Here is a 10,233-nt window from a genome sequence, read left to right as displayed (position 1 = left end):
AAGTTGCTGTGAGTAGATGAAGTTATTTAAAGGCAGGTTTCTTTTCGGGCTGAGCAGGCAAGGAGCTGAATGTGACTCAGGGTGGCCCACATGGGACAAGGCTTAATTCTGGGCATGAGCTCCCATGTTGGCCATCCTAGTTCTCCCCACCCAGTTTTTTTTTTTTTTTTCCATTTTTTAAGAGAATAACCCCCTAATTTTCAACCTTCAAAGTGTCTAGGTATTTTAGCATTCTCTAACTAGTGCGGGAAATCCGCAATCCTATGTGTAAACCTTCTATACAAGTCCTTATGTTCAGACCCTTCCACAATCTTGTCCTCAGGTGTAGTGTTTCCAAATTCCTGACAAAGATTAATCTTTGATGTGCAGGAAAGATCAATCAGAGTTTGCAGCAATTCTCAGGAATTTCCCAAATTGTAAGTAGTTACATATTTTTCCCAATATTTTATTTACACTGATCTAAAATAATAATGAATAATCATAATAACAAAAGTGAAGATTTTTATAGGATAAGATCACAGTAAAAGTTTCAGAGGTTTTCTATAACAAACACTACATGATAGTAAAGACAGAGTTGGTCATTTTTGTATATATTATGACAAAATTATATATTTTGATAATATTTAAAGATTGTTTTTTCCTAATATAGACATTTGGTAATAGAAAACATTATAAGAAAGGCACTCCTCACATCAGTGCCTCCTATGTTTGCTTTTGACTTGACATTAGTTGTGTTATGGGCTGAATTATGTTCTTCTAAAATTTATATGTTGCAGTCCTAGTCCCCAGGACCATAGAAAGTAACTCTTTGGAGAGAGGGTCTTTAAAGAGGTAATTAAGTTAAAATGAGGTCATTAAGGAACATCCTAATCCAATATGACTGGTATCCTTATATAAAGAGGAATTTGAATACAGACATGTATGCACAGAGGGAGGACCATGTGAAGACAAAGGGAGAAGATGGCCATCTGCAAGCTAACAGAGAGGCCTCGGAAGGAACACTGGAGACACCTTGATCTTGGACCTCTAGCCTCCAGAACTGTGAGACATTAAATTTAAACCAGGTGGCCTATAGCACTTTATTATGGCAGCCCTAGCAAATTAATACAAGTGAATTCCTTTAAACAGGTAACATTTTTATGTAGGTTGTTAAACTTTAATTCTTGAATTCCCCATTTCTTGACTGATTTTTTCCTTGGGCTTCAGCATTTGTTAAAGTGCCTAAACTCTCTGAGAAATGTCAGAAAGGAATTTCCACATGGAAACAATAGTTATTGTATTTGTCCAAATACAAGTACATCTGAGCTGGTCTATAGGACAAATCACCTGCTGCAGACTCTCCGTGCTGGTTCCTCGCTGAGGCTCCTTTAACTGTTCCATGGGATCCACCTCTTCAATGCTCCCCATTTTACTCCAAAATATATTGCAATCTCTGGCACTCATGGCTCTCTTTTTCTTATCTTTGCTGTATGTAATAATACTCCTTTACTCTTCCCATTTCCTCCTATTCAGTGAATGGTATTTAGGGAGTACAAAGAGACATGTTTATGGGCTCAGTCTCACATCTTGAACCTAAAAAATTCTTGAAATACTGTGTAATTTGGGGGTAGATTTTTTATGTATCAACTGAAAGAAAATGAAGAGTTAAAATATTTCAGGTCTCTAAAGAATGATTTATAATATAATTTTTGGAGACATTAATCTCAGTCTCATTTCGAACTCAGGTGTGTAAAAAATACGACTTTTTTTTTATAACTGAAATAAATTTGTATCTCACGCACCTATTACATTTGACCTTTTAAAAAGCACCTCAGTTAATTCATAATCATCTTAATTCAGGATTAACTCAGCAAATTCAGATTTTGACACCTCCTTTCTCCCTGAGTTACCCTAAAAGTCCAAAGAAAATTTTAATTTCAGCAGTTTGCTGTATTAACCTTCCTTAAAGCAATGGATACCAGACTCAAATTCTATTGTAATTGGAGAAGGACACTGGATTCAGTTCCTATTGCTGCTGGAACAAGCTACAAACCTGGGGACTTAAAACTTTCATTGTTTTTTATTTTATAGTTCTGGAGGTCAGAAGTCTGAAAACTGGTCTTATGAGGCTAATTTCAAGGTGTCGGTGGGGCTGTGTTCTTTCAGGAAGCTCTAGGAGAGAATCTTTTCCTTGCTTTTCCAGCTTGAAATTCTGCCTGCATTCCCCAATTCATGATCCACTCCAAGCAATGACATCACTCAAATCTTCGCATTATTGTCACATGTCCTTCTCTGACTCTGCAGCCTTCCTCTTCCATCATTTAAGGACCCTTGTACTTACCTTGGGCTACTTGAATAATCCAGGATAATCTTCCTATTTTAAGTTCGTAATATTAATCACATTTGTAAAGTCTCATTTGCCGTGTAATGTAAAATAGTCACAGGTTTCAGGGATTAAGACATAGACAGAGGGTGGGGAGACCTTGGTGAGGCGGCAGAGACACTTAGAGGAGGTAAAAGCATTGGCGGAAAGCAAAGTCCAGTGGCAAGATGCAGAGCTGGAGTCATGTGTTCTGTTCCTTGGCCAAGAGAGGCCATTTCAATCAAATATCTCATGGTCTGCAAGGAGTGTCTGCAGTACCGCTGAGAACTTATGCAGATCAACCAGCTGATGCTGATGTAATGATGATAGGTTCTGGTCCTGGAGGACATGTTGCTGCTACTAAAGCTGCCCAGTTAGGCTTCGAGAGAGTCTTGTGTTGAGAAAAACGAAACACACAGTGGAACATGCTTGAACGTTGGTTGTATTCCTTCTAAGGCTTTATTGAATAACTCTCATTATTACCATATGGCCCATGCAAAAGATTTTGCATCTAGGGGAACTGAAATGTCTGAAGTTCACTTGAATTTAGAGAAGATGATGGAGCAGAAGAGTAATGTAATAAAAGCTTTAATGGGTGGAATTGTCCACTTATTCAAACTGAATAAGGTTGGTCATGTAAGTGGATATGGAAAGATGACTGGGAAAAATCAGGTCACAACTACAAAAGCCTATGGTAGCACTCAAGTTATCGATACAAAGAACATTCTTATAGCCACAGGTTCAGAAGTCACTTCTTTTCCTGGAATTACGATCGATGAAGATACAATACTGTCATCTACAGATGCTTTGTCTTTATAAAATAAAGTTCCAGAAAGATGGTTGTCATTGGTGCAGAAATAATAGGTATAGAATTGGGCTCAGGTTGGCAAAGACTTGCTGCAGACGTGAGAGCAGTTGAGTTTTGGGGTCATGTTGGTGGAATTGGAATTGATATGTAGATATCTAAGAACTTTCAGTGCATCGTTTAAAAACAAGGATTTAAATTTAAACTGAATACCAAAGTTACTTGTGCTACTAAGAAGTCAGATGGAAAAATTGATGTTTCTATTGAAGCTGCTTCTGGTGGTAAAGCTGAAGTTATCACTTGTGATGTACTCTTTGTTTGCATTGGCCAACAACCCTTTACTAAGAATTTAGGATTAGAAGAGCTTGGAATTGGGCTGGATCCTACAGGTAGAATTCCAGTGAATACCAGATTCCAAACTAAAATTCCAAATATCTATGCAATTGGCAATGTGGTTGCTGGTCCAATGCTAGCTCACAAAGCAGAGGATGAAGGCATTATCACTGTTGAAGGCACTGTGCACGTTGACTACAATTGTGTACCATTGATGACACACACATCCTGAAGTTACTGAGTTGGCAAATCAGAAATGCAGTTGAAAGAAGAGGGTATTGAGTACAAAATTGGGAAATTCCCATTTGCTGTTAACAGCAGAGGTAAGACAAATGCTGACACAGATGGCATGGTGAAGAAACTTGGGCAGAAATCGACAGACAGAGTATTGGGAGCACATGTTCTAGGACCAGGTGCTGGTAAGATGTTAAATGAAGGTGCTCTTGCACTGGAATATGAAGCATCCTGTGAAGATATAGCTAGAGTCTGTCATGCACATCTGACCTTATCAGAAGCTCTTAGGGAAGCAAACCTGGCTGTATCATTTGGCAAATCAATCAATTTTTAAATTAGGAGATTATATTTTTCTGAAATTTCCTGGAAACTTTTATAGAGGTCACATCTCTGAACAGGAAATGTTCACAGCTCCAAGAATTTCTAGGACCGAATTATGAAACTTTTGGATGGTATTTAATAGGTTTGGACAGAATGGAATAATCTCATATCTGTTTTAAATAAATTTAATATTTTATTTCACTGCATTAAGACTGCAGGAAAAAAGTTACTTATAGTAGCATCCTGAAAAATTTTCTTCAACTCATATTTTCATGCTGTTTATGAAAGTTTCAACTTCACTGAATTTATGTTAAGTAGCTTTTGTCTGTGATACAGGATTTATTTACATAGATGGAGCTGGATTATGGTATGTGAACAGCTGTGTTTGAAGCAAGGTGACCAAGTTATTTTAAACTCGGTTTTCACATTGGAAACAGTCATTAGAATAAGTTAAACATGTATAAACTGAACTGATGTAAATAAAAAATGATGATCCCTCAGTTATTTTAATCCCCAAAGTCTTGGTGGTTAGAGGTAGAATTTGAGTTTAGATTTTTAAGGTTCTGTTGAGGTCTACAGTCTGAAGTATAGTTACATAGTTAACCAAAGTAAGGCAGCATATATACAAAATTCAAATATTAAATGGAGAAGCAATATATTACAGTGGGAAATGAAGATATGGTAATAAACATGTCTTAAATATTAAAAAAAAAAAGACATGGACATCTTTAAGGCTAACTACCACAATGATGTGGCAGATTTACTCTATGGAATATGAAATATTATACATCAGGTAATATTTCAAAACATATTCCACAACAGAGTAAACCAACAATACGTTATTTGCTGATAACTTTGTACTGCAGGGGCCTTAAAATGTACTTCGATTGCAAAGAGATATTTCACTGATTCTTGTATATTAGCAACACTAATTTATAAATGTAAGCCAGGATAAAAATGAACATTCTTCTTTTCCCAAATCAGTCACCAGCATCAAAGCCACAGAAAGGACTCTACACAATGGCCAAGTACTGAATTCAACATTGTATAATATACTAAAAAAAGTCCTTTCTAAACCAAGAGGCAACTTATTTAAAGATTGTCATTTTAGAAACTGTTGCAATAAAAGCTATTTGTATCATTCCAGGAACAATAGGCAGGTCTATTAAATGGTAAGCATTTTCTATCCTGGGCTGTCTTTCAAAACACAGCAAAACCCAGAACTCTCAGAGATTTCAGTTCCATCTAAGGACACAGGAAAGCGTTACTTTGCAATGGCAAAGAATATGCAAGGAGTAAAGGGAGAACCAGTTGGAGGGAGGAAACAATTGGGAAGTGAGACTATCATGGGGGAAGAAAATAGCATAGGCTGCTCAGAATGGGACTAGAAATCGCGAATGAAATACTTGTGACCTGAAGCAAGTTCTGAACAATTCCAGATACAGATTAAGTTCCAACGATAGAGCTGGGATGCCAAAGGGGAAAGGGGGGCAAGGCGATATTCACAGACAAGGCCCGTCTGAGACGTCACCAAGTACATTCAAGGTGCGGTAAGGAAAAGTACAGGGCCGTTCCGGGAAAGTTTCAGCAAAGAACAGCCCAAGAACTAGCTGAGGCTGGGTTTCAGGGCTAGACTTCTGAAAGGCAAGAGATAAGGAAAATCTGAGTACCCAGGAGACCCTGGCAGAATGGAACCATAAAGGGAGACAGTACTCCACCCCCACGGAAAGGATGAGATTTGAAAAGCTGCAATCCAGTATCACTGCTAAAACTTACAGCGTCGGGGTATCTTCCACGCTTCCTGAGCATGAGAAGAGAAGCAGAGTACCGTGTCTGGAAAAGCCTGACTGGTGAGGTGATAACTCTGGCTTTTTATCTGGCTGGCCTCTGAGATGCTCTAGGAGGGCAGGGCAGCTCCTACAGAGATGGGACTGAGACTGGGCGAGGTTTCAAGGGAATCCATGTACTGTGCATTGAATTTTGCCAGTAAATTGGCAAAATTCAATGCATAGTACATGGGTGTGAAAGAGAGTAAGAAGAAAGCATCTGAGTCCTAGATCCTGCTCTGCTGCTAAATAATTATGCTGTCTTGGGAAAGTCACTTAGTCTTTCTGCAGTCTTAAGTAAGACTCATTAGGGGACTGCATGGAGTATTTCCACATAAACTTCCAGTCAGCTATCTACTTTGTGCTTTAGCTCCCTCAGCTGAAAAACGGGTTAAAGATTAATACATGCCTCCTAGACTTGATATGATTTAACAATGTGAAGTCCCCAGAAAAGTCCCTGCTATATGTGTTAGCTATCTCCACCATTTTCTTTCCTTTCTCACTCCCACCAATCTAGTCCAAATCCTTATCATCTCACTTTTGGATGATTTCAATGGTCTGCACACCATCTCCCCATTTGCAATGACTCCAATCAGTACTCAACTGCTAGAGTAGGGCTTCTTAAAGACTAACCAAGGGACCTTCTAAAATCTCATGCCTGGGCATGTAACATTCAGGGAATTCCCTGAAAGCACAAAAAAATAATATGTGCATATTTTGGGGGGAAAAGCTCCTAACGGTCATTAAACTTTCAAATTAACAGAAAGTAATCTTGGACAAGTTAAGTTGACCCATATTTCTAAATCACCTCATTCATCACTGAATTCTTCAGGTTAGAAAAATATTCTTCCTACTTCATTTATTTTCCCACTCATCTGGTAAACTCTCATATTTTTATATATAATACTTTCTCACATCTCCAGCATCTCCTCACTTATTCTTACTCTCAGATATTTCTCTGAAAGAAAAGTTGTGATCAAAAGAGGCATTCATTCCATAAGCTTCTATCACTTCATTTGTTCATTCGGCCTTTGACCCAAACCTTGCGCCTGTTTCTTTGGTTGAAGAGTACTCGAGCCATGCAAATGTCAAGCCCTCTACTGCGTTATCATCCAATTTCTCTTCTCAAAGATATCGCTTAAACACAATCTCCCTTTACCTACAGCGTCACCAGATTTCCCTTTGTTGAGTTTTTCCCTTTAGCATGCAAACAGGCTCTTGAAATTTCTTCCACGTAAAAGCAAATTATTTAGTTCTTTTTTTCCCCACCAAGTCCCTCCTCTTTTCTTTGCTCCTCTATGCAGAAAAACAACTCTCCGAGTTGTAGATATTCACAGTATAGACCCCTCCCTCCCCATTCTCTTGGGCCCATTCTGACCTGGCTTTCACCCACATCACTGGATCAGGACTAATTGCGAAGGTCACTGGTGACAATCAATTCTTGTAATGGCTTCCCATCTCATTCAAAATAAAAGCTAAAGTTTTGCTATGACCTATAGTGTCCTATGTGGACTGGTTCCTCATAATCTCTCTTTCTCTCTTACATCCTGTCAATCATTCGGTCCACTTCTGCCAAATTGGTCTCCTCTCTGCTCCTTGCAATAGTAGGATTGCCCCCACCCCAGGGCTTTTGCATCTGGAATTCCCTTATTTAAAATGATCTTCCCGTAGAGACTCACAGTTGAGACTCACTTCTCTCAGGGCTTGTCTCAAATTCACCCTTTTGTGGGACCTTCTCTGGGAACCCCATCTAAAATTTTAACCTTCTTTTTGCACACTTCATATCCTCTTTCCCTGCATTAATTTTTCTCTTTAGCACATATTATTTTCTGACATAATATGTATTTTACTTATCGATTTGGTTTATCACGTGTTTTGCTCAATAAAATGGAAGTTCCATAGGAGCAGGAATTTGTGTCTGTTTTGTTCACTTTTATATCATCAGAACCAAGAGCAGTGCTTGGCACATAGTAGATTCCTTATATACACTTGCTTGAGAAATTTTACATAACAGCAGCATTTAAATCTGTTAAGGGTTCCTTCTTCCTTGAAAGGCTTTCTTCACTTCTTTTCCAGGTTTACACGCCCTCCTACATTTTTCCTATTTCACTAGCTTCTCTTTTCAATCCTTTTTACTTCATTTATTCCTCACAACACTCCAGCCTATTGATGTTGGGGTGCCTCAGTGTTATGGGTTGAATTGTGTCTCCCCAATATCCATATGTTGGAGTCCTAATCCCCAGAACCTCAGAATGTGACCTTATTTGGAGACAGGGTTTCTATGGAAGTAGCCAAGTTAAAATGAGGTCATTAGGAAGGATTCTAATTCAATATGACTGGTGACTTCATAAAAAAGGGGGAAATTTGGAGACACACAACACACAGGGAGAACATGTGAAGATCAAGACAGAGATTGAGGTAATGCTTCCACAAGCCAGAGATTGCCAGCAAACCACCGGAAGCCAGGGAGGAGGATGCAGTTCTCCCTCACAGTGCTTAGAGGGAACCAGCCCCCACTGATGCCTTGATCTCAGACTTCTAGCCTGCGGAATTGTGAAACAATCCATTTCTGTTGCTTAAGGCTCTCCATGTGTGGTACTTTGTTATGGCAGCCCCAGTGAATGAATACACCCCCGGGGTCAGGTGTTGAGATTCTTCTCTAGCCACTTTTAGTCCCTGGGTGATCTTGTTGTCTTGTGCTTGTACATCCCGTCTACGTCCTGAAGTCTCCCAGTGGTTTATCTCCAGCCCAGCATCTCCTTAGAAGCTTAGGTTCCCCAGGAACCTCCTTACCCACAGTTTTCTTCATTCCCTTAATAGAAACCCCACCCTTCAAGTAGCTCAGGTCATTTACCTTGGAATCCTTCTGGACTTTCCTCTTTCTTATCTTCCATTTATCAGCAAAAAACTTGACTCTACTTTCAAGATATATTCAGACTCCACTTATCACCACCTGTGCTGCTGGTGCCCTGGTAGCCACATCGCCTTTCACGTGATTTATAGCAGTAGCTTCCTCATTTGTCTCCCGTCTTCCACCTCTTCACCCTACTCCCAATGTAGCAGCCAGGAAATCCAAAACTGTGCCGTGTCTCCTCATCTCACTCATCAAGTCCTTACAGTGGCCTGTGAAGCCCCACCAGTTCCGGTCTTTGGTGACATCTTTGACCTCATCTCCTTCTCAGCTCTTGTCCAGCTCCTGCTGCTGCAGCCACGCTGCTTTCCTTGCTGTGCAGCTGTGCCGGGACTGTTCCCTCACTTGCACTTGCACTTGTACTTACTCTTGCCTCTGCCCACAACACTCACTTCTCAGATACCACCTTGTACACCACAGTCATTCAACAAATGTTTCTTGAAGGAATAAGGAATCAGTTGAAAAGATTGGTATTAATAAGGTAAAATTAAAACTCTTTGGATTCACATTCAAATTGCACTAAAATTATGCCCCCTTTTGATCTTTATAAGCTCCTTGTGTGCAAATGTCTAAAAGTTTTCTGTTTTTCACTGCAGTGATTTGGATAGAAAAGTCATTTAACAAAGATCTAATAATTTGTGGAATCAGACATGAACAAAAGTTACAGTTAGTTCAGTTCACTTCAACTTGTGTAAACTTGTGTAAACAATTTTACAATTACTAGTAGTTCTAGATTAGTCTCTCCTTATATATAATTCTAGTAAATGAAACTGAGCAAAGTTTTGCCTGTGACGATGATGATTCTTCATTAATAGAGTCTACCTGACTCTCACTTTCCTTATCATTTCTTTAAGCCTTTTTGGTGAGAATCTAAGATGCATAGCCTGAGATTCTAAAAAATCCTTGCATGAATCTATTCTTTCCTTGTTTTATATTCACAGAACCCCAGTTTTCACTGAGCACATGACCATCCAGAAAAAAAAAAATCCCAGCCTCTTTTACAAATAACTGTGACCATAAAACTATGTTCTACTCAACGGAATATTCGTGTAAGATATCATTTAAGAGAGAAACAGCATGTACTCTTTGTTCCCTTTTCTTCCATGCCCCTTCCTCCATCCTGCTGCCTGTAATGCAGATATGATGGCTGGAATGCTAGCTGCAATTTTGGATCATGAGGAAAAGGGCCATGTCCTAGGAAATGAGGAATGAGCTGAAAGGGGTTTAGATTACTGAGGGCTTCATGGAGCAGAACCATCATACTAATCTTTGACATTTTACTCCTGGCCTTGTATGAGAAAGAAATTTCTCTCTTATTTAGGTCAGAGTTATTTTAGGACACACCCAAAATCAAACATATTCCTACCTCAAACATCACAAAAACTATCTAGTTCCTGGAACTTTAGAGCTAAGACAAATTACTGCTGCATTGTTTAAAAGAATCAAAACAATAGAAAGTGTC

At 39.1% G+C, this 10,233-nt stretch overlaps 1 pseudogene; it reads left to right on the top strand.

Moving 5' to 3' along the window:
* Nucleotides 1–2,529: 2,529 nt before the first annotated feature.
* LOC130855888 (dihydrolipoyl dehydrogenase, mitochondrial-like) lies at nt 2,530–4,047 on the top strand (annotated as a pseudogene).
* Nucleotides 4,048–10,233: the final 6,186 nt, after the last annotated feature.

Source organism: Hippopotamus amphibius, chromosome 6 (genome assembly GCF_030028045.1).
Source record: "Hippopotamus amphibius kiboko isolate mHipAmp2 chromosome 6, mHipAmp2.hap2, whole genome shotgun sequence".
NCBI lineage: Eukaryota > Metazoa > Chordata > Mammalia > Artiodactyla > Hippopotamidae > Hippopotamus > Hippopotamus amphibius.
Note: the sequence above shows the minus strand (reverse complement) of the source record. Positions and strands in the feature narration are given on the sequence as shown.